The following is a 22,797-nucleotide window of genomic DNA, read 5'->3' as shown; positions in this document are numbered from 1 at the left end:
TTTGGTTATTTGTATTCCAATTAGATTAATTATAGGTCCTCTTGTAATTAATCTAGTTGAGTTTTCATATATTCTACAAGTCCTTGTGTTGAGTATATAAATGGCTATACTAATCATGTTCTGTTGGTTAATCTAGTCGTATATTCCGTAAGGTTTCCCTTATGTTGAGTATATGAACGGTTAAGTTAGTCATCTCCATGTGGTTAAATTATTCGTTGCTCCGTAAGTTTACTTATGTTGAGCACAATCAATTAAATTGATCACTTTTGTGGTTTGATTTAGTTGCGTATTCCAATTGAATTAGTCATGGGTTTACTTGTGATTAATTTGGTTGAGCTTTGGATATAAAAAATCATTTCTATGGTTTTTGGTGTCCAATCTAAAATCCTTCTTTTCTTTCGAAATTAAGGTCGCTCTTGTTGTTCTTTCGGGAATGACATCAAATGGGGGAGAGTTCTATTGAACTTGTGCTTAATGGTAATATCTTGTGGGGTGTGCAGCTGTGGAATTTTATAGGGGTTATCTTGTATCTTAAAACTCCTTGATGAATGCTCTTAGCTTCGACTATAAGATTGCATCTAAATTAAGTTGGTATGTATGTTCTCTTTGGTCTATGAAATGTCTCTTGTGGAAATTTCATTATGATCCCGTTCTTTTACCTTTGCCAATTTTATTGACAAAAAGGGGGAAAAATAATGTAGTTCACACTACAAATACATATGGTTTTCGGATCATTGTGTAAGGGGGAGTGGTTTCCATGATCGAGATGGAGTATTGACTAGGGGGAGTGATACATATCACCATAGTATTATTGTTAAAGTCGTGATACAATTGGACTTTGATGTTACATAATAGTACTATGACATTGTATAATAATGATCGAGAATCTCGATTTCTCTCATTGTTATAGCTACGGATCTTCAACAACGATGGTGCTAAACTTACAACCTTTGGGATCATTGGAGTACTTGGAAGGACGAAGATTTCGAGGAATGTTGAAGATTGGACTATGGAATAAGAGCCACTAAAGTTTATCTTTTTTGTATTCCATATGTATTAATAGTTTTATCACTAAAATTGACAAAGGGGGAGATTGTTAGAGCATAGATCGGTCAACCTCGCATGCGTTGCTATATCAAGCATGTTTGTCAATGTTAGTGATCAAAACTATAAGTCTTGATTTCTAGCCTATTAGCTAAGTCTCGGACTAGGATAGGAAAAGTGTAGTTGAGCTCAAGAACTTCATGGTGATTCAACGACAACGACGAAGATTTACACAAGAAACCGTGGAACTTCATCAACAAAAAGGTATGTGAAGATTTGAACTTATCTATCACTCAAAAGTCTATATATTCTATCTCCTACTTCTTATGAGACAAAAGTCGTATGCTATATAGACTATATCATACACATTTGATATTTCGAAATGAGTATTCACTACTTATATTTTTATCGAAATCATGTGTTGGTAAAGCATTTCGCTTTGATCAGGTTTATCTTTACCTAGTGACGGAAGTCATGAAAAGTTTCAATCACTTTGAGAATTTCTCTGACGTGAAACGATCTGTGAATAACGGTTATATAGCGTCCTCTGAGAATGTCTCAATGTTTTAAATTAGAGTTTAGATTACATAACCATGTATTCCTTGAACCGAAGTTTTCGAACTTTGTTGATCAAGAGAAATCAGAAGGATTGTGGAATTGGCTTGCCAAGTCCGCGAACTGGCGGAAGTTCTCTTCCCGAGAATTTCTGCTGAGTTTGGAAAATTCAACCGATTAACTTAAGTCCGCGAACTTGTTTGTGAGCTTAAGTGGTTATGATCTAAAGATGTGCTCTGAACATGAAACATTAAATTACTAAGGAATGCTTTATGCAAACCGTGGCTAAAGTTCATGAGCCGATTCAATCGAATCGAATCATCTTTGTTTCAATTGTGTCTTGTGTAGTTACATAAGATCTCATAGCAATTGAACAACTATTTAACTAGTTCATTTGAGTTAATTGAACTAGTTATGGTGAATAAGAACCAGATTAAAATGAGATGCTCATATGGTTAACCTTTTGGGTTACTATGTTGAACCAATACTCTAGTACACGTTTGAGCACGGTTTTCACAAACCCAGTAAACGTCTACCAAGTGTGTATGAAAAGCTATGTTTTTCGATCTAACGGTCGAGAAATATTAGCTTGAATCTAAATCAGGTTTTCATCTAACGGTGGATATGGATTGCTTTGTAACCAAGGCAAAACCCTGATTTTAAGGCTATATATAGGAGACATCTAGCTAGAGCAAAAACTTAATCCACACACGTCTGTGTGCTACTAGTGCGCTTGCTAGAGTCGATCTCCATTAACCTTTGATTTTCTTCTCTAAAATCAGGCTAACGACTTAAAGAATTCATTAGGATTGTGAAGCCAGACCGATACTACTTTTATCGTAGTTGTGTGATCTGATCTTGCATCTTCTATCGTACGAGTACAATCTTTGATTGTATTGAGATCATCAGAGTTCTCCGATAGGCAAGATATAAAAAGTAATCGCAAACACCTTTGTCTCATTGTTTGTGATTCCACGACATCTTGTTTCGCTAGTCGATTGGGATTGTTGTGAGGTGATTGATTAATCTAGGCTATTTTTCGGGAATATAAGACTGGATTATCAATTGGTTCCTGTTCACCTTGATTATTATCAAAGGACGGAACCTTTTAGGGTTTATCTATAGGAGACATATTTATCCTTTGATAGACTTGTCTGTGTGAGACAGATTTGTTTATTATTAAGCCTGCAATTTTGGGTCGCAGCAACTCTTAGTTGTGGGTGAGATCAGCTAAGGGAATCAAGTGCGCAGTATCCTGCTAGGATCATAGGCGTAGGAGTGCAACTGTACCTTGGATTAGTGTGAGACTGATTGGGGTTCAACTACGGTCCAGTCCTAAGTTAGCTTGTAGTAGGCTAGTGTCTATAGCGGCTTAATACAGTGTGTATTCAATATGGACTAGGTCGCGAGGTTTTTATGCGTTTACGGTTTTCCTCGTTAACAAAATTCTGGTGTCTGTGTTATTTCTTTCTCGCATTATATTTGTTATATAATTGAAATAATACAGGTTGCGCGTTGAAGTTTAATCAATTAGAGATCCAACCTTGTTGTTGTTTATTTCATTGGTTAAAACTTGGATATTGGTCTTTAGTACCATCCAAGTTATTACTTGTGTTTTATTAAAGACTCGCTATTGTTTTAGCTTGAGTAAATCAAAAAAAGTGATAGATATTAACTCCTTGTGATAATTTTATCTAGATTGAGTCTGACTGTCTAGTTGATTCTCTAGCAAAGTATTTCGGAGTTTGTCCATATAGATTGCTAATCGAATTATTGGGTGGTGTTGTTAGACCCCCGCTTTTCAGCTTGTTTGTTGAATCCATCTCGTCTGAATCATGGTGCGCTCTCCTGGATCCCCTAAGTTGATTGGCCTTCGGTGGGTTGAGATCCACTCTGCGTGTTCCTGAGATAGCTCCGTTTTCACACCTCTTTGACGGAGGGTGAGCTTGGGAGCCTTTGATCTGTATGTCCAGCATACCTTTGAGGTTCTGGTTCTCTTGGGCCCTCTCGTGCATTGCATCCTCATTCTCCTTGTTACGTAGTAGCAAGGTTGCTATTTTTTCCGCCATTTGGTATTCGTTGTGGACTCCACCTCCCTGAGGAGTGCTGTCAGCCGGATCTTCAGAGGTATCTTATCCTTCTTCTATAACTAGTGTGTATGGATCTATCTGGATTGGAGTTAGGCTGCCCAACCCTCGTTCCTTAGGAGCTAAGGTTCTTGGTAACCCTGCGTTGTATGTGTAGTGATGGGACGCTCCGGTAACGACATGCCGTAAAGTGGTTGAGCTCCCTATGTATGCCCCATCCCTTCGGCAGGAATAAGTGATTTGTTAGTAGTCGTTCTTCTTGCTATTTCGCTGTATCCGTCCTCCGCTTTGGTTCTTTGACTTGCTTGAGACGGCTTTTGAGATCTTCCTCTGGTAAGTGATGGTCGTGATGTTGTTGGTGCATCATTTGGTTTCTGCATTCCTTCGGCTTTCGTTATCCTGCGGTCACAGAAAGTTGACAGAATCTGCTACTTGGGTGCCCTCGTCGAAAGTAGCAATTAATGCTCTGACACAGAACACGGCTAAGCAGCTTTTTCAGAAAAGGACTGAAATAATGTTTTTGAAAGACTGATATTAAATGCTTATGAAACCCTTGGAAAAAAACAACCTTAAACGTTGAAAACCAATTAAAAAGAGGTGTCAGATCTCATGAAAAACAAGGTTATTAAATGCTTTAGAAGATCTTTCTTCCTTAATATCTCACTGATATTCCTCTGTCACTCAAATATTCTCAGATCTAAAATATGCTCTGTTAAAAAAGGTTGTTTTAGTATAAAACAAAAATTTTAACGTTTTGTGACTACGTTTTTATGAATTTTTTTTGTATATCTATAACAAGGTATGTCTTTAGAGGCTATGAACTCAAAAAACATACACAAATAACGGATGAACAAATCACTAGAAAGTGAGATTCATCATTTGGAATACAGATCCCTTCGTTTCAGAAGATACATAAGTTAAAGGTAAAAATATGTCTAAACTCAAGCTCGTGAGAAAAACACGGTGGGCGCCAAACTGTGACTACTCGTTTTCCCGTAGTCTACGTAATGTAAACAGCTCAAAAGATCAGATGCTAAGTAGTATCGATACCTTTGTTGAACTGATAATACTAAGTAATAAAGGTTTTCAAGATCACAATAGTAACAAAGAACATAAATATAATGTAAGAGCTTCTAAGTTATTATGAGACACAAGAGATTACGTGGTTCGACATTTGTATACATCCAGGGGGTAATGAGTGATTGTTTTGTATTAATTATGGTGGTTACAAATATCTTAAATGCTTCCCAAAGTAATATAGAGAACTCAAGTTGAAGTAAATACTTAAGTTATAAAAATTAAAGAGGTATAAGCTTAAGACTAGATCTTCTCTCCAAGATATTGGATGCCCTTAGTTTTTTGGTGAGGCTTGGTATTTATAGCCCCTTCTGCTCCAGGTATATCTTTGCTGCCTTTGGGTCCATCGTATGTCGATATACCTTTTGTACAAATGGTACCTTCGTTCACCGCCTGCTTCATCCAGTTGAAACTTGCCACCTCAGCTGACCCACGTTCCTTTGGGAACTCCCCAACCTTAGTATAGGTTGTACCTTCGTTCACCGCCAGCTTCTGCCAACCAGGTTCTGCCACATAGCCTCTCTCCACGTTCTCTGATTATGCGTGTAGATAAGATATTTGTGCATTTAATGCCGATTAGATATCTCATCTACCTTTGTCCCTTCGCCAGCTGCCTCCTTGTGGACTAGGCTTTTATTCTTCTCATCTCAACCGTCGAGGCATCCTTTCTTGGGAAGGGATAAAGTAGATCTGCAAAGGTGTCATTTGTCAATCAGGCTTCTCTGTATAGCGAGGGCTACACAGTTAATCATGTATGCGTCTACTAAGATCGCGATACGTGCTCCGCAGAATATTGGTATTCACAACAAGAACGTCCACTTGTGGTTACGATCAAATGCATGTCTTTGGACACCCTTGTCTAAGCATATGGATCCCACTCATAAACCAGGTGTTTAAGGGTGAAAACAGTTTCTGCTGATTTTAGTAATTTCGGGTGTATGGGTGAGAAACGAGTCTAAACCCTAAACAATTTACTGCAAGGGAGTACTTTATATTCGAGAGATCAATTTGTACAAATCCGGCCTAAACCAAGAAATGGTCGTTCCGGACTTTTTTCGGTCACAAAGTGAGGAGAAGGGTTGGTTTTGGGGAGGGAAGCGAAGAGAGTGTTGAGACCAGAATAGTTGATTCTGGAAGAGTAGTTGTTTTACTTGTATCAGAAAGTGAAAGCTAACAGATGGAAAATCTAGCAAGTGGTTTCTGAGTGTTGTACGTTCTTGACAAAAACGTGTGCTTTGGTTGAAATAGGTAAGACCTATTTATACAAGTCGTAACAAAACGTACTGTGGTCTCGTAAGAAATGAAAACGGCTGAGTAAAGTGGAAGGAGGTGGTAACGGGTAACGTATGGAATTGATGTTCCATAATGAAAGAAGCGTTTTGCCATTATTCCTTGTATTTACTAACCGACTCATTCTTATGACACTTTCATGTAACGGGCGTAGTGTACGCCGCATGTTGTGAACCGCCAAACCAATACCCTTAATGAGCATCCCTCAGTTTGTGACATGTGTTGATGTCTCTATTGTTTTCGTAGAAAACGTGTAACATGTTGCTACGTGTGGCGTGGCCAAAGGTTTTGGCGTTTGTAGCCAAGTTGGTGCCGTGACCAAAGATTACGCGTCCCAGCCAGGTTGGTGTCGTGACCAGAGAATAAGCGTCGTAGCCAGGTTGGTGCCGTGACCAGAGAGTTAGCTCCGTAGCCAAGATATTTCTACGAGTCTTTTGGTGGCAGGTTTGTACGGATGAGATTTGTATCTCAAGAGGAAGGGCAGTCGTAGATTGTCGAAACCCTTCGTTGGGCAACCAGCGACATGGTTGTAGTGTGTGCATGCTCTTGGCACGGCCAAGTTAAGGTTTTTGACATGGTTTAGGCGCGGCCAAAACCTGGGTTTTTTGCATAGTTTAGGCGCGGCCAAAATTATGACCTGACTTTGGGCCGAAAGCTGCCATGCGTTTGGTGGCAGACTTTGACGATTGAGATCTGCATCTCAGATGGAAGGGTGGCCGTTGATTGTTGCAACCCTTCGTTTGGCAGCTAGCGGCATGGTTTAGGGACGACATGGATTTGGCATAGTGTAGGCGCGACCAAAATTAGGATTTTGGGAAAACCGTGATGTTTGGCTTTGGGCCGCAAGATGCCATGCGTTTGGTGGCGGACTTGGACGGTTGAGATTTGCATCTCAGATGGAAGAGTAGCCGTTGATTATTGCAACCCTTCGTTTTGGCAGCCAGCGTTGCGCATGGCTTTGGCATGTGTTAGGCGCGGCCAAAATTAGGGTTTAATACAAACCGTGTTGTTTGGCTTTGGGCCACAAGTTTCCATGCGTTAGGTGGCGAACTTGTGTGGCTGATATTTGCATCTCAGATGGAAGGGTGACCGTTGATTGTTGCAACCCTTCATTTGGCATCCAACGACATGGTTTAGGGCCGGCATGTTGGAACGGCTGGCATGGTCGGCATGCCTCGGCGCGGAGATGCGACTGGCACGGCATGACATCGGCACATGTGGCATGGTTGGCATGCCTTGGCGTGGAAAGATTGCACGGTAAGCCATTGGTACATGTGGTGCGGGCGGCATGGTTGGCATGCCTTGGCGCGGAGACGTGGCTGGCATGGTTTTCCATTGGCACGGTGGTGCGGCTGGCATTGTTGGCATACCTTGGCACGGAGACGTGGCTGGCATGGTTTGCCATTGGCACGATGGTGCGGCTGGAATGGTTGGCATTCCTTGGCGCGGAGACGTGGATGTTATGGTTTGCAATTGGCACGATGGTGCGGCTGGAATGGTTGGCATGCCTTGGCGCGGAGACGTGGCTGGCATGGTTTGCCATTGGCACGATGGTGCGGCTGGCATGGTTGGAATGCCTTGGCGCGGAGACGTGGGCTGACATGGTTTGCCATTGGCACGATGGTGCGGCTGGAATGGTTGGAATGCCTTCGCACGGAGACGTGGCTGGCATGGTTTTCCATTGGCACGATGGTGTGGCTGGCATGGTTGGCATGCCTTGGCGCGGAGACGTGGCTGGCATGGTTTTCCATTGGAACGATGGTGCGGATGGCATGGTTGACATGCCTTAGCGCGGAGACGTGGATGGCATGGTTTCCCATTCGCACGATGGTGCAGCAGGCATGCCTTGGCGCGGACACGTAGATGGCATGGTTTGCCATTGGCACGCTGGTGTGAGAATTAGGGTTTGGTATATACGAGGATGATGTCATTCAGTACTAAGGGTTCTGCCGTGGAACGTGACACATGTATATAAAAAAAAGGTACCCTGGTAATTCTTACATAGGCATGCTGAAAATAAATGCGCTAGTGGTCATAGTGACGTCATGTCAAATGTATGATTTTACGATTTTAACCTTAAGCTAAAAACCACCATCAACACCAGGTGCAAGCACACTCCTTGTGCGCATCTAGAATCAACGAAGAACTCTTTGCAAACGCAAGACCGCGGTGTATCGGTTTTTCCCCTAACTTGCGCTTCTGTCTTCAGCCTTTCAATAAGTTTTATGCTAGATAATAATTGGCCATACAATTATTCTTTTATGGCATCACATTGCCATAAACATGCTGGTTCGCAACCAGACTTTGCACTACCACCAAGGTACATGCATTCAAGAGAGATAACTTTAATCTTCCACTAAATGGCTACGATGGAAACACCTTCAATCTATCTCATAGTCATGTTCTTCATCTACTTTGCCAATGCAAAGGCCAACAACATCTTTTCATTCAAGAATTTTCGCAAAATTCCCATTACAACATGTAATGTACTCGCTACTGATAATACCACAAAGATATGCATTCCAAATGCTTAATCTTTGTATACTTGTGAGAAACATGGACTTTAACATCTGACTTGCACCAAAGAAGTCAGCATACTCCTTAGTTTTGTCATGCCATCACTTGAAAACCCGGTTTTTAATAACTCTTGCACGTTCGTCTAATACTTTGGGATGGAATTCAGGCACCTTTGCCATGAACTTTACTAGCCTGTTGCTACTTCAAGATTCAAATTTTATTCCAATTTATCTTTCCACACAAGACCAATTTAGTCCAAAATCCCATCCAAATATGCTAGTTAGTCCTGACCCATTCAACTAGGTGATAGGTGTCTAAAACACCTAATTTATATTTAGTATTTATGCTTTCTTTGCTATTTTTCTTGTAAATTATGTATCTTATGATTGTATTTAAGTTTTATAGCTACTTTGGAGTCATGCGGAAGAAAAGAAGGAGAAATCATACAAAATTGGGAAAGAAGTGCAACATTGTCATTTCACAGGAAAACACTATTGGGAGCCGAGTCATAGTTAAGGGAAACTCTCTTTTGGAGGAGTGTTAAACACAGACCAGCTAAGGTTAAGGAATGCCATTGGGTGGTTGGATCCAGGCATAGTAGGTGCAAATAGACGTCCCTCCTTTAAAGCCCTGATTAGGTCGAATCAAGAAGAGATATTCTTCTTTTCTCTTTTCCGTTATTCCTCTACTGAAGCCGCTGGAGATATTCATGGGAGATTTCTCTCGGTTTTGGGAAAAATTGAACGAGTTATATGAAGAACAGAGATGGGTTTGCTGGAATCGATTAGAAAGCGAAAACAAGAAGGAAGAACAGCTAGTTTCCACCATGATTAAATGGGTTTTTGGTTGAATCCGAGATGCAAATGTTGAGGTTTGTTGTTGAGGAGAATGATCTTGAATCCGTGAAATTGAGGCTGGGATTTTGTCAATCAGAAGATGGGTATTGTTCAACTCGGGCTCAGATGAATATTTGAGCAAGAAAATGATGATTCTGGTACTATTTGTTGTAATGGGTTCAACGGCCAATAGAAGAAGATGAGGTTCAGATCGAGATTTGGATTGTTGTTGCCATCGATTGAGAATGGGCGTCTGAATCTGAGATTGAAGAAGATAGAGCTATAGTTGTTGAGTGAAGCAATGAATGGAAGATGGGTTTTGGTTGAATTCAGTTGTGAAGATGTTGTTGTCGAATCTGAGATGTAGATGGTTGGGTTCGATTTGAGACTTCAGAGAAGAATTGAAGAGAGGGTCGGTTGGGTTCAAAGAATCTAGCAGGAATGATACAGGGAATGAATGAAATGTTGCAGTGAATCAAGATCAGCTTCTGGTTGTAATCGAATGGGTTTGTTGGTCAGTTGCATATGAAGAGATATAGCCAGGATGAATGCTGAAGTGATGCTACTTGTAGATGGTAGATTTTCGATAAAGGCTAAAATCGTAAACTCATAATTATGCGAAGATCTGATCCAGCAATCAGACGTGAGTATTGAGACAGGGGTCTCTCATCGAATTCTCAACGGAGAGTACTTTCTCTCAGAGTACATGTAGATATGTAGTCTCACGACTGGACAACGATATATCTCATGAATACTGAACACTTTCAGTGATTATTTCTATATAGTATCACGAGATGGACGGCTCCTAGACAGCTTGCTCTGCTAGCATAGAGCGATAACGTCTTCAGGAACAAACAACAAGTTTACCCTGACTATATAAAGGATATGACTTACCGACAAGCTCATATCGGGATAATTAATGCTCCTAGACAGCTTTCTCTGCTAGTATAGAGCCACAAAGTTAATTATTTCTAATTACAATTGCTCCTATTCCATGGTCGAATCCTCGACTGGTCTCATGGAATGGAAATAACAATTGTTCTGATTCTATGATCGAATCCACAGCTTGATCTCATAGAATAGCAATAACTATATTATCTCATTAATCTGATTTCATGATCGAATCCACAACTGGTCTCATAAATGGTAATAGATAAATCTTAATTACTCTGATTCTATGGTCGAATCTACGATCCCATGGAATGATAATGCTCACTTTATTATTCTGAATTCGTAGTCGAATCCTCAGCTGATCCTATGAATTAATAATAAACATCTTATTACTCAGTTTTGTGAATTATTCTCCACTGAATTCTACAATTAGTAATAAATAATCAACAACCGGGCGTCTGAGCTACCTCTAAGTAAGCCCCGATTCAAATGGTGAAGGTGTATTCAACGACGATACACTAACAGTCACCGCACGAACGAGTATTTCGAAAATACAACGAAACGATGAACCTATGCAAAATAGAGAAGAAAATAATAAATAATTAAAAATATTGACCAGGATGTTGGGAGCACGGACACACGACCGACCGACCGTGTCGTGGTCAATCCCACGCCAGTTTTATTTTTTTAATATATTTTTATTATTTTCCATGATTTGATGAAAATTCTCTCATTTTATCAAATTTCCTTCATCTCGAGGAAACTCCCCGGTTTCATGGTACTTCCATAAATCCATAAAAAATAATATAAAATTAAGGAAAGGAGTGTGGGGCGAGACCATTGGCCAACCGGCCATTCGTTGGTCCCAACCGGCCCCACACCCCACGGTTCCTTATTATTATTTTATTATTATTATTATTATTTCTCTAATTTCATGAAAAAACTCCTTGATTTCATGGTATTTTGCACAAATCATCAAATAATAATAAAATAAATTATGAAAACTTGTGGGACCGGGCCTTGGACGGCCGGCCATGCCCTAGCCGGTCCCACACACCCCTTTGTTTTATTAGTTTATTATTAGTTTTCCTTGAATTCATCAAACTCCTTGATTTCATGGTATTTCTCTCAAATTAGGAAAAATTCCCTCAATTCATCAGAAATACATGAAAAATACACAAAAATTAGGGAAACTCGTGGGACCGGGCCCAAGCCGGCCGGCCATGCCTTCCACGATCCCACACGCCCTTGTTTTTATTATTTTATTATTTTAATATTTTTTGCTTCCCTGAACTCATGAAAACTCCTTCAATTCATGGAAACTCCCTAAATTCGTCAAATTTCTCAAAATTCATGAATTTTTCATAAAATCATCAAAATATTATAAAATTAAGGAAAAGGCACCACGGGACCGTGGTCACGACCGGCCGACCATGCCTTGACCACGGCGGTCCCACGCCTCCTCATTCCTTATTTTATAATTATTTTTCATCATCTCATGGTGTTTTCCTCAGTTTCGTCGAAACCCTAATTTTGGCATATTTTCTCGAATGGATGCTCAATTGCACGCCAGAAAATATCAAAATTCTCAGGACTGAGACGTGGAAGCCTTGGGGACACGAGCACGCTATATTGACCGACCAAGATTAGCTATTTAGCTCACGGAAGCCCGTCCCATCGATTTTCACAGTTTTGACCTAATTTGCACAATTTCTCGTATTAGGTCCAAAACTCTTCCAAACATTTTGGATTTTCATGAAGTGATCGTTAGGCGGTCACGTGACAACCCAGGTCCGGTTTCATGACTCCATGGTCGGTCCCTCGCTCCGTCATAATTAATTAGGTTTTCTCAACTAAGGGTAAGACGAGCATTTTCGAATAAATCATTAAACCAGCATTTAATCATTCTTTCACCAACAAATCGTCAACTCTTCAGGAGTTTTTTGTATTTGCTCACGTGAGCATATGGACACTACATGGTTGATCCACGGTCCCATGTAGTCGCTCCCTCCTTCGTCCCATGGTTAACATTCTGATGAACCATGAATTGATCATCAATTGATCAAATTAGGGTTTCTGAATTCAAGGATTATCATTCCAGATTCCAACCTTAATAATTTTACGACGACCTCATGATCATTAATCTTATTAATTATGCTCGGTTCAACAAAAAGTACTTTAATTGATATTTTGGTCACGCTGCCAATAATCCATCAGATGAGCAACACTTGCTCAGACGATCAAATATTCAACAATTCATCACATGAGCAACACTTGCTCAGATGATAAATATTTGCTCAAACCAAGGAATATTGGTTCAACAATCAATATTCAACGATCCATTGAATGACCAATACTTGCTCACTTCATCGTAAGAATTATACCTCCGTCTCATGACATGTTCAACTCATGAGTTTCAGAACATCATGTTCAACTCAGCAACTACATGGACTCATCGTCCCATCAAACCACGAAGTCATCAATTGACTAACAAACCACGAGACGTCAATCGTGTCACTTGGGGGATATCACTTAGGGTTTTGGTCTGGCGGTCACACGTGTTTCAAACACACGATGGAATGTGAGCAAGTCGTGCAATCAGTTGAAGGAATTCACGAGGTAGTGGGTGGAAAATCGACCAAGTCTCCACACGTTGAGCAACTGGTTTCAAACACGATCTCCACTTCCCCACTCCTTGATTCCATCAACTGTCACACTTCATGGATCATGGTGTCTAAAATTCCAGCAATATAAATAAGTCTCTGAATCATGATTGAATCATCATCAGTATCATCAATCTCACGTCTCATCGACAACACGAGATCATCAACTCATCAATTGAGCAACTACTCTCAATTGAGCAATTTCAATCATTCAGAGCTTATCATATTCAGAATTCACACACCCACAATCTTTGATTACCATTGATTCCACACATTTCTCAGCTTCCCTCCTACAGATCAACCCATCCTCTCTTGTGACCGAATTTACTCTGGAACGGTCATTGTCTTGATTTAGGCCGGAGTACTACAGATTGATCTCTCGAATCTAAAGCACCCCCTTTGCAGCGGTGCATCTGTGTGAGGTTTAACATTTCGCTCGGTTCGAGGAGTCTCCTCCGTACGGTCGTCTCCTCAATTCCTTAAAAACCAGCAAATCGTTTTTCCCCATCTACAGATTGGCGACCACAGTGGGAGATCATCTCTCGGTTGCAATCTCACAATTTCACAAGATGGTTGATCTCAGGTCAGGTTCAGTTACGAATCCTAACACAAACCGTGCTAGCACTAGCAACAACAACAATCAGAATATCCCGGAGACAATTCCGACCTCCAACACTGATGGTGGTGACATACTCCTCCTCACGCGAAGGTCATCCACTGTCCGGACGACACCCTGAAGAAGTCAGAGGAGATCCACCGCCTACCATTGCTGATCTTATCAAAACACATGAGACTCTTGCAAAGAACCAGACTTACATGGCTGTTATACAGAAGGAGATGTGTAATTATCTCAAAACTCTTACTGACAAGATGTCGGAGAAGACTCTAGAGAATGGAAAGGAGAAGGATAAATCCTCAGACGACGGTCCTGAAGTAATTCCAATCCATACAGTAGAAGACGACGAAGTCTACAAAACTGCTGCAGACAACTCATCAGCGAAGGGATCATCGAATTTCATCACTCGTGAGGATCTGGAGCACCTTTTGGAGAACCGTGGATAAGACAAAACATCGCATGACCATCGTCATCAACTTCCTTATCCTGTCGCTACTTCCACTCCCCAAAGGTTACGTTTCTCCAACCTTCACCTTATATGATGGAACTGGCAATGCTCGGTAACATGTCTCTCGTTTTCTCGAAGCCCTGGGAGAACATGAACATAATCATGTCATTCGTCTCAAGGAATTCTCAAAATCTCTGAAAGGCAGGGCATACACCTGGTATAACAACATTGCAACAGGGACTATCAACAATTGGGGAGAAATGGTTAACGCATTCTACAGGAAATACTTCTTCGTGTCAGAACAAGTCACCCTCTCCTACCTTGGAAGGATGTTTTAGAGGGTCATTGAAAATCCCAATGATTATGTGAAAAGATTCAGAGTCCAAGCCCTGGATTGTCATGACCCAAACGTCACAGAGAAACAACTGGTGGACTTGTGTACCAATGGCATGCTTCCGGTCTACAGGGCCTTGCTGGAAAACCTTCGATTTCAGACTTTCTGCGAAGAGGTCGGCAACTACTGCACCCGCTCTTTTGGAAATAGGAAAGTCTACAAAGACTGAAGATTCAAAAGACACTCGAGGAAGTAGGCGTTTGATCAACAAGCAGTAAAACCTACAACCTTCAACAAATGTCGTTGCGGAAGGGAGTAAGCGAAAAGCAGAACCACAACACAAGCATACTTCCTCCACCCCTTCAAAGACACACAAGAAAGAGAATTCTAAAATCCCTCCTCAACATACGGAAGATCCAGAAGCACCTGATTTTCCCTGTTGAATGGAAGAAGTTAATGAACTACTCGATGCCTGGATTCAAGATGGCGCAATCAAATTGCCTTATGTCAAGAAGGAACCAACTGAAGAGGCCATGGAAAATCCTCGGTATTGTCGCTTCCATAGATAGGTCAGCCATCCCACGAGTGATTGCAAAATTTTGAAGCGCATATTCAAAAAAAAGGTCGAATTAGGAGAGCTCAACCTGGGGACTGAGGGAGTGCACAAAAAACCCCTCCCAGTCAGAACTTTTACCATCTCTGAACCTCCTGTCAAGGAAACGGTCCAATCTCTGATCGAACATGTCTGTGAGTTGTTGTATCTTTTGAAAGCTCAAAGGAAAGACATGTTTGCTGCACTGAACCACATCGTGTCTGGAAAACGTCTGCTGATCCAAGAAACCACCACCGAACCGTCAGCCACCGACAAAAAAATGTATGACTGGAGACTGCTCACCACAGTGCACATTAAAGGAAATGAGTTCAAGAGGACGTTCGTCGATGTTGGTACCGTTGTCAACATCATCCCTTTGAAAACTCTTAGAGCTGTCGGTATTACTCGACAGGAAGCCACCTATGCTCCCCTAGCAATTAGATACCACAAAGGATTCTCCAGAGACGCATACGACTTCATCACTCTCAAAGTTACAGAAAGATTGATCTGCACTGAGGCCAAGTTTTTCATAATCCGGGAAGATCCTGGGTACGACATGATCCTTGGAAGAACTTGGATTCATGCCAGAAGGATAACGATGTCTTCAACACATCCTGTCATCAACGAAGATTCCGAGTCGGAAGACGAAGCAGAGGGTGCACCATCGTTTGAGCATCTGGAATAAGTAAAAACTCTGATGGGGCTTAGGCAAGAACTTCGAGAAAATACGCACACCTTTTTCAGAAGGTTTCGAACTCAGGAAAGTCTTATTCCTCCTCTTGCTCCAATATTACCCATGTTCAAATACGCTACTATGGTCCAGGGACGTCTCCCCATGAACAATTTAGAATTCATCAAAAGCTACGAGTGGGTAACTTCACCTCAGTAATATTACACTCAATGGTTGGGTTCAGAACTTCTTCAAATCGGTAACTCCATCGAGAGGTTTATTGCTGAAGACTTGGCTAAGCATGATCAACACTATGTTGGATACTCTCTTCTGCACGAGTGTCCATATGTGCCAAAATCGTGGAATTCTATCAAACAGGGAATTCCGAATCAGCGGAAGATATTCAAGGCACGATCGACCAAGCCTAACAAGTTTCATAAAGGGGGCCTGGTTCTCAAAGCAGTTCAGCGCGGTCTTCATTCTACAAGGAACTCCAATTGGGAAGGATCGTTTATGGTCGCTGAGTCCGTGGCTGGAGGATACTACAAATTGATCAACACAGATGGCAGAACCCTACCAGTAATTCAAGAAAATTGGCTTAAGGCGTTTATCTGAAATTATTGGACATTTAAGGTATTGGGCGTTCGAAGCACTCATGGGGTTGGGATTTAACATTTAGGATTTTCTTTCATTTGTATTTCAATTCCTCCAAAACGTTTGCAATACTTGCAATCAGTATTTTGATTCAGCAATTTATCAAAATTCAGTTCATATTTCGTAAAAGAAAATCTTTATCAAGTCTACAAGAAAATCCTTAACCATCTGTCAATCCAAAACCATCTAAATATCAAAACCCAAGTATAAACCTCACATCTCTCAGAAGTTCAGAAGTTCAAGAGATCGGCAAGAAAAGGCTTTCGCTCATCAGCATCTTTCAGGATTTGCAAAGCCACCCTCTCCTTGTTCAACTCCCCATTCAGCTTGGCAAACTTGTCCTCCTTATCCTTCACAACATCATTTGGAAAGGGTATGTTCTTCTCACAGGAATCCTTGATAACATATATTTGCTTACGAAGCCATTTCACGTTGAGGCCAAGTCTTTCTGAATTCTCCAAGTTAAACTCCCAATCAAAGAGTATATCTGGAGTCACGGTATTCCTGGGTATCGTATGCATATCATTCACGACATGGAAAATAACGCCTACTTGCATGGTTAAAGCATAAGCACACCCAGGGTTCCTGTCAACGATCATGTGGCCAAACTTCTTCCATATCGTCTCGTACAAGCGTGCATATCCAATGGGAACGTTGAATCCACCGACCAATTCATGATACGGGAGTGAAGTGTTAAAATAAGGATCGAAAGCAACCCATGCAGTTGGATATTCATACACTATTATACGTTTCTCAATCACTGGAGCGGCTTCCACGACCAAAGCAACAGTTCTTTCGGTATTCTCCGCTACTATCTCAGTTTCTTCTATGACTGAGGCAACAACCATCTGGTTTTCCATAACATCAGAAGCGACCTCCTCATGGCCTCGAAGTACATGGATGGATGTCTCTTCATCAATAACTTCGGAAGGGTTAGATTTATCATCATTGGCTCCAGTATCCTCAACTTCGGTATTTAGCACCTAATATGAAGATTACATGAGGTTAGAGTCATGAAAACAAAGGAGATTATGAAACACAGTATACCCGCAAGGAAATATCATCAAAGTTCATCATACTACATTCAAGGCACGAGCAAATAACATGAAAGTCATGAAAACACATTTTACGATGAGTCCGTCTGAAGAAACTGAACTCTGCCCCGTACTAAGAGACGAACTGGGAGCAATCTACAAGGAATATTAGGATGGGTTATACGCCATTCTCTTCGTTGGGTGTCCTCTATGACATGTCAAATTTTCATGACAATCCTATGAACGAGCGAGTAGATGTGGATAAAATATCAAGTGATGCGCAATCTGAAAAAGTCCTGGAAGTTTACTATTTCTCCCTTTTCAGGCTCTGAACGTGCTCAAAACTTAAAAATCTGCTTGTATAAAGCTTGGAAATTTTCCGGGCTTGAATTTGCACATGCAGATCATCAAAATCCGACTCCGGACGAAGATTCTACAGCGTTTTTACTAAAAAGCTGGGTTCTGAATTTTCTGACGACGAAGTTCGACTAAGTTTTCATATATTCACATGGGTTCTCATTCATTCATTCACAAGTCAGCACTTATACTTCTATGGAGAATATACAGGATATATACTTACTTGAGGAGTCTCCAAAATATCCAAGGTGTTGGAATTGTCCACATCAACGATAAGAGGAACATCACTTCCATCCGGCTCCGAATCTTGGGAATTACCCCCATTCCCATTCCCAGAGGATGATTGAGTTCCAGAATTCTCCATCTCCATGATGACATCCTCCTGTACAGTCCTTTACAATCAATATTTTCATCTATGAAGCACCACATTTGAACAAGTAAAGAAATACTTACAGTTCCTTCGTCACTCAAATCAGCGATTGCTTGATCAGTAGCGGAAAATTGAAGACCTTCAAGACTTTATGGAGTAAAATTCTACAACAAAATTAACAACGTTGACTTCGTGATTCTAATGTTAATAGCAATGAAAGTCACGGTGAGAAATATCGGGAACTCACCAAAGAACGAACTGGGGACTTCACGGTATTAGGTAATAGCTTATAACTTTTGTTCCTTCCTTCTTCGCCGTGAACAACTTCTCCAATATCTGAAAAAATCTGCATGGATTCGAGGTCTTACGCTACAACCGTCCTGTAAAGAATTCAATAACATGATCAGAATACAGTTATCATGGTTTCATAAAAGACATGTGGAGAATCTTACTTGAGAACATCCTGGAGATGATTTTCGTTTATCACCAGAAAGGTACTTCAGTCTTGGTCGACCAGAGATCATCTCAGCAGACGGAGGAATCCTCACTGGAAGCTGACTAACTTTCACGAATTCATGCAACCTCTCAAATTGTTGATGCTAGAATTCTATATAACCTTGGGTTACATATGCAAGTCTATCAGAACCAGGAAACCAGTAACTACTCCCTTCCACGTGGGTGTGATCTAAACGAGACGCAAGCTGATGAACTGATGGTTTCCTTCTCCGGGTAGTTGGAACACATTGATCCATACCCATTTGTCGAGCCGCCCTATCAATGTTGCATTCTTCTATGGCCCACTCTCCATACATAACAGATAACAAGTGACCAGGAGTACAACTCAACATGAAGGATCTCTCACCATCATTCGGGTTAGCGCTAGATGTCAGAGTCGTCCTCTCTCCAGTATTGAAAGTCGTTGGTTGAGAAACATAATCAGGAACCGACACCCACGGACGATAGTCGAACTCCGATTCTTCATCCAACACATCAATGAGGCGTGCTTTAGACCGAGGCTGCTTTGTAGACCAACACATGATTCGGGCATTATCTTTCTCGGCGAAGATGTGACGGGCATCAGTATTTGGTCCTTGCAGGATATTACGTGGGATAGGCGCATAATTCTTGAAATGCTCCCACATCAAAGCTTGAAGAAACATCGTGTTAACATAACACTCAATCTTCATGAAGCCATTCGACACGCTGGAATCTAACACCAAGAAGTCTAAGTTATAATACAAGGAACCCAGGAATAAGCTACCTATTGGGAGTTGCTCACCTTGAGCCATCTTAATAGCAAAAGGGATTACAAAGGGCTTCAACAAATGTCCACTGTCTTCGAATATGTCTCTGGATAACCATAAGCATAAGAAAGCGGAAATAGGTAACATACCGGTGATGGGACTATCAAAAACTTCATCTCTTGGCCACCAACGTGTCAACCAATGGGCATAACAACCTTTACTACCAGACGCCTTGTTCACTTCTTCCATCGCAGCTGTCAGAGTGTCAAAAACCACTTTTTCCTCATCCGAAAGACCTCCAGAGAAATTACTTGTAATCGGGAGATGCATCAAAGCAGCCACATCTTCTAAGGTAACATTAATTCTCCCCGTCTACATATGAAGGTGTGAGTGGGAACACACCAACGGGCCAGCAGAGCCACGATAATTTTCACGCATGATTAATAGACAAGTCTCCAGAAGCTTGAATATCTCTCTTCACTTGCGCCTGGTTTGAGCATAGCCCTTACATGAGGGAAACCCAACATATGCCTCGCCCATCCAGAAAATCTTTCCAAAGGGCGTCGAGAAAGCTTAAACTCTATGGTCGATGCAAGGAAAAACCCTCGTTCGAGACAAAGCCGTATTACCATCTTCGGGGTCACTAATTTCTGCTGAGTCACAGTCCTAGGGTTGATCAGAAGACGATATACTGGGGACTTGAGATGTGCTTCAACTCCTTTTGGATCCTCCTCAAAGAATGCGTCGTATATATTCGGAATGTTCTTCACGCCAGTGGCATCCTCCTCTTCTTCACTAATGGAGGTCTCGTCCATGCATTCATCATCCCTGGAGATGTCATCATCAGAATGTGATTCGCCCCTTGAAGTATCGTTGGCTGAGGAATTGGTCATTTTTTGCTAAAACAACTGCAAAGTCCACATTACATTCTACTTCAGTATGTTGTCCAGACATGAATCAAGGAAATACGGCAAAAAATGGTAACTCTTAACTATTAACTTTTACTTCCACTAACAATAGTGATAGTAATGCTAGAGTTAATACCTCAAAATCGTTCGTCTCTTCGAAAAACTGCAAAAAATGAACGAAACTTTATTAATTTCCAAAAACCGATTTTTCATAAAATCATGGACACAATTTTCATGATGTGAAAATTCACACAACTGACCTATGAAGTTCATAACAATACAATATTCTATCACAAATATATTGTCTATCTTTGAAGAATCCTCAAAACCCACGTTTTGATTTTTCGAAAAACGACAATTAATGCAACTTGCATACATAAATTCTCAAGGATTTTATCTAACGAAAAAAAACTCATGAAAATAAAATATATCATCATATTTTACATAATATATGTCACGGCTGCATATATATAAAAAAAATTATTTTTCCTTCGTATCGTCGTTATTTGTCTTTAAAACGAAGGTTTATTTTAAAAATATTGTGAAAGCTCACATCTCATACATATGATAAAGTTTTGTATTTACATGAAAGCTCATAAGAAAAATTTTATCACTGGACACAAGTTCATCATACATATTTTCCTTCGTGTCATCGTTATTTGTCTTCAAAACGAAGGATTATTCCAATTTCATGAAAATTCACTCCTTTTATGATAAAACCTTGGTACACATGAAAGCTCATACACTAAGTTTTATCACTGGAACTAGGTTCATATTAAAAAAAAATCTCTCCTAAATCAGGTATTATAGTTAGCTTTCAAAACTAACGATCGAGCGAACATACGTTTTCAAAAACGAGGATTTTTTCATAAAACTCACACTAATATACACACATGTATATAACTTCATCATGATCAAAGCATGAACAACTCATGAGGATCATAAACATAAGCAAAAAAACGCACCTGGAAAGTTCGACCGGAAATTGGTTGGTGGCAACGGCGACAGGCGGCGGCGACGCTGGAACTCGGCGACTTCCTGCTGCTGGCGTGATGAAGATGAAGATTTGATCAAGGTGCTGGTCGTGTGAGGGAGGAATAAAAAAAAATAAAAGAGGGATTAATCCCTTTTATATCAATTTTATTTCCAAAACCTAATTTTCTAAGGATTTCCTTATTGGGCCCGACACGCGAATCCTAACCGACCACGGACTCGTCGTCCAAACCAGCGGTTCAACACCAATTTATGCTCATCAAACGACGCTCCAATCATGACATTGAAGTCTTCATCAAGTCGTGGTTTTCTCATGCTCTCTAAATCCGGTAATGTCTCAACTTACGACTAAGTTCAATTACTGGCATTATTATTTATGGCCGGAAAATCACCATTTAATGCTGACTGAGGAACACAGCTTTCCTCAGTAAGCAGGGGACTTAATGTAGATGGTGGATTTTTCACAAAGGCTAAATTTGTAAACTCATAATTATACGAAGCTCTGATTCAGCAATCATACGTGAGTGTCGAGACACGGGTCTCTCATCGAATTCTCAACGGAGAGTACTTTCTCTCAGAGTACATGTAGATATGTAGTCTCACGACTGGACAACGTCATATCTCATGAATACTGAATACTTTCAGTGATTATTTCTATATAGAATCACGAGATGGACGGCTCCTAGACAGCTTGCTCTGCTAGTATAGAGCGATAACGTCTTCAGGAACAAACAACAAGTTTACCCTGACTATATAAAGGATATGACTTACCGACAAGCTCATATCGGGATAATTAATGCTCCTAGACAGCTTGCTCTGCTAGTATAGAGCCACAAAGTTAATTATTCCTAATTACAATTGCTCTTATTCCATGGTCGAATCCACGACTGGTCCCATGGAATGGCAATAACAATTGTTCTGATTCTATGATCGAATCCACGGCTTGATCTCATAGAATAGCAATAACTATATTATCTCATTACTCTGATTTCATGATCGAATCCATAACTGGTCTCATAAATGGTAATAGATAAATCTTAATTACTCTGATTCTATGGTCGAATCTACGATCCCATGGAATGGTAATGCTCACTTTATTATTCTGAATTCGTAGTCGAATCCTCAGCTGATCCTATGAATTAATAATAAACATCTTATTACTCAGTTTTGTGAATTATTCTCCACTGAATTCCACAATTAGTAATAAATAATCAACAACCGGGCGTTTAACTACCTCTAAGTAAGCCCCGATTCAAATGGTGAAGGTGTATTCAACGACGATACACTAACAGTCACCGCACGAACGAGTATTTTAAAAATACAACGAAACTATGAACCTATGCAAAATAGAGAAAAAAATAATAAATAATTAAAAATATTGACCAGGGTGCTGGGAGCACGGACACACGACCGACCGACCGTGTCGTGGTCAATCCCACGCCAGTTTTATATTTTTAATACATTTTTATTATTTTCCATGATTTGATGAAAATTCTTTCATTTTATCAAATCTCCTTCGTCTCGAGGAAATTCCTCGGTTTCATGGTACTTCCATAAATCCATAAAAAGTAATATAAAAATTAAGGAAAGGAGTGTGGGGCGTGACCATTGGCCAAC

This window comes from Papaver somniferum, unplaced genomic scaffold, assembly GCF_003573695.1.
Source record: "Papaver somniferum cultivar HN1 unplaced genomic scaffold, ASM357369v1 unplaced-scaffold_125, whole genome shotgun sequence".
Lineage (NCBI taxonomy): Eukaryota > Viridiplantae > Streptophyta > Magnoliopsida > Ranunculales > Papaveraceae > Papaver > Papaver somniferum.
Note: the sequence above shows the minus strand (reverse complement) of the source record.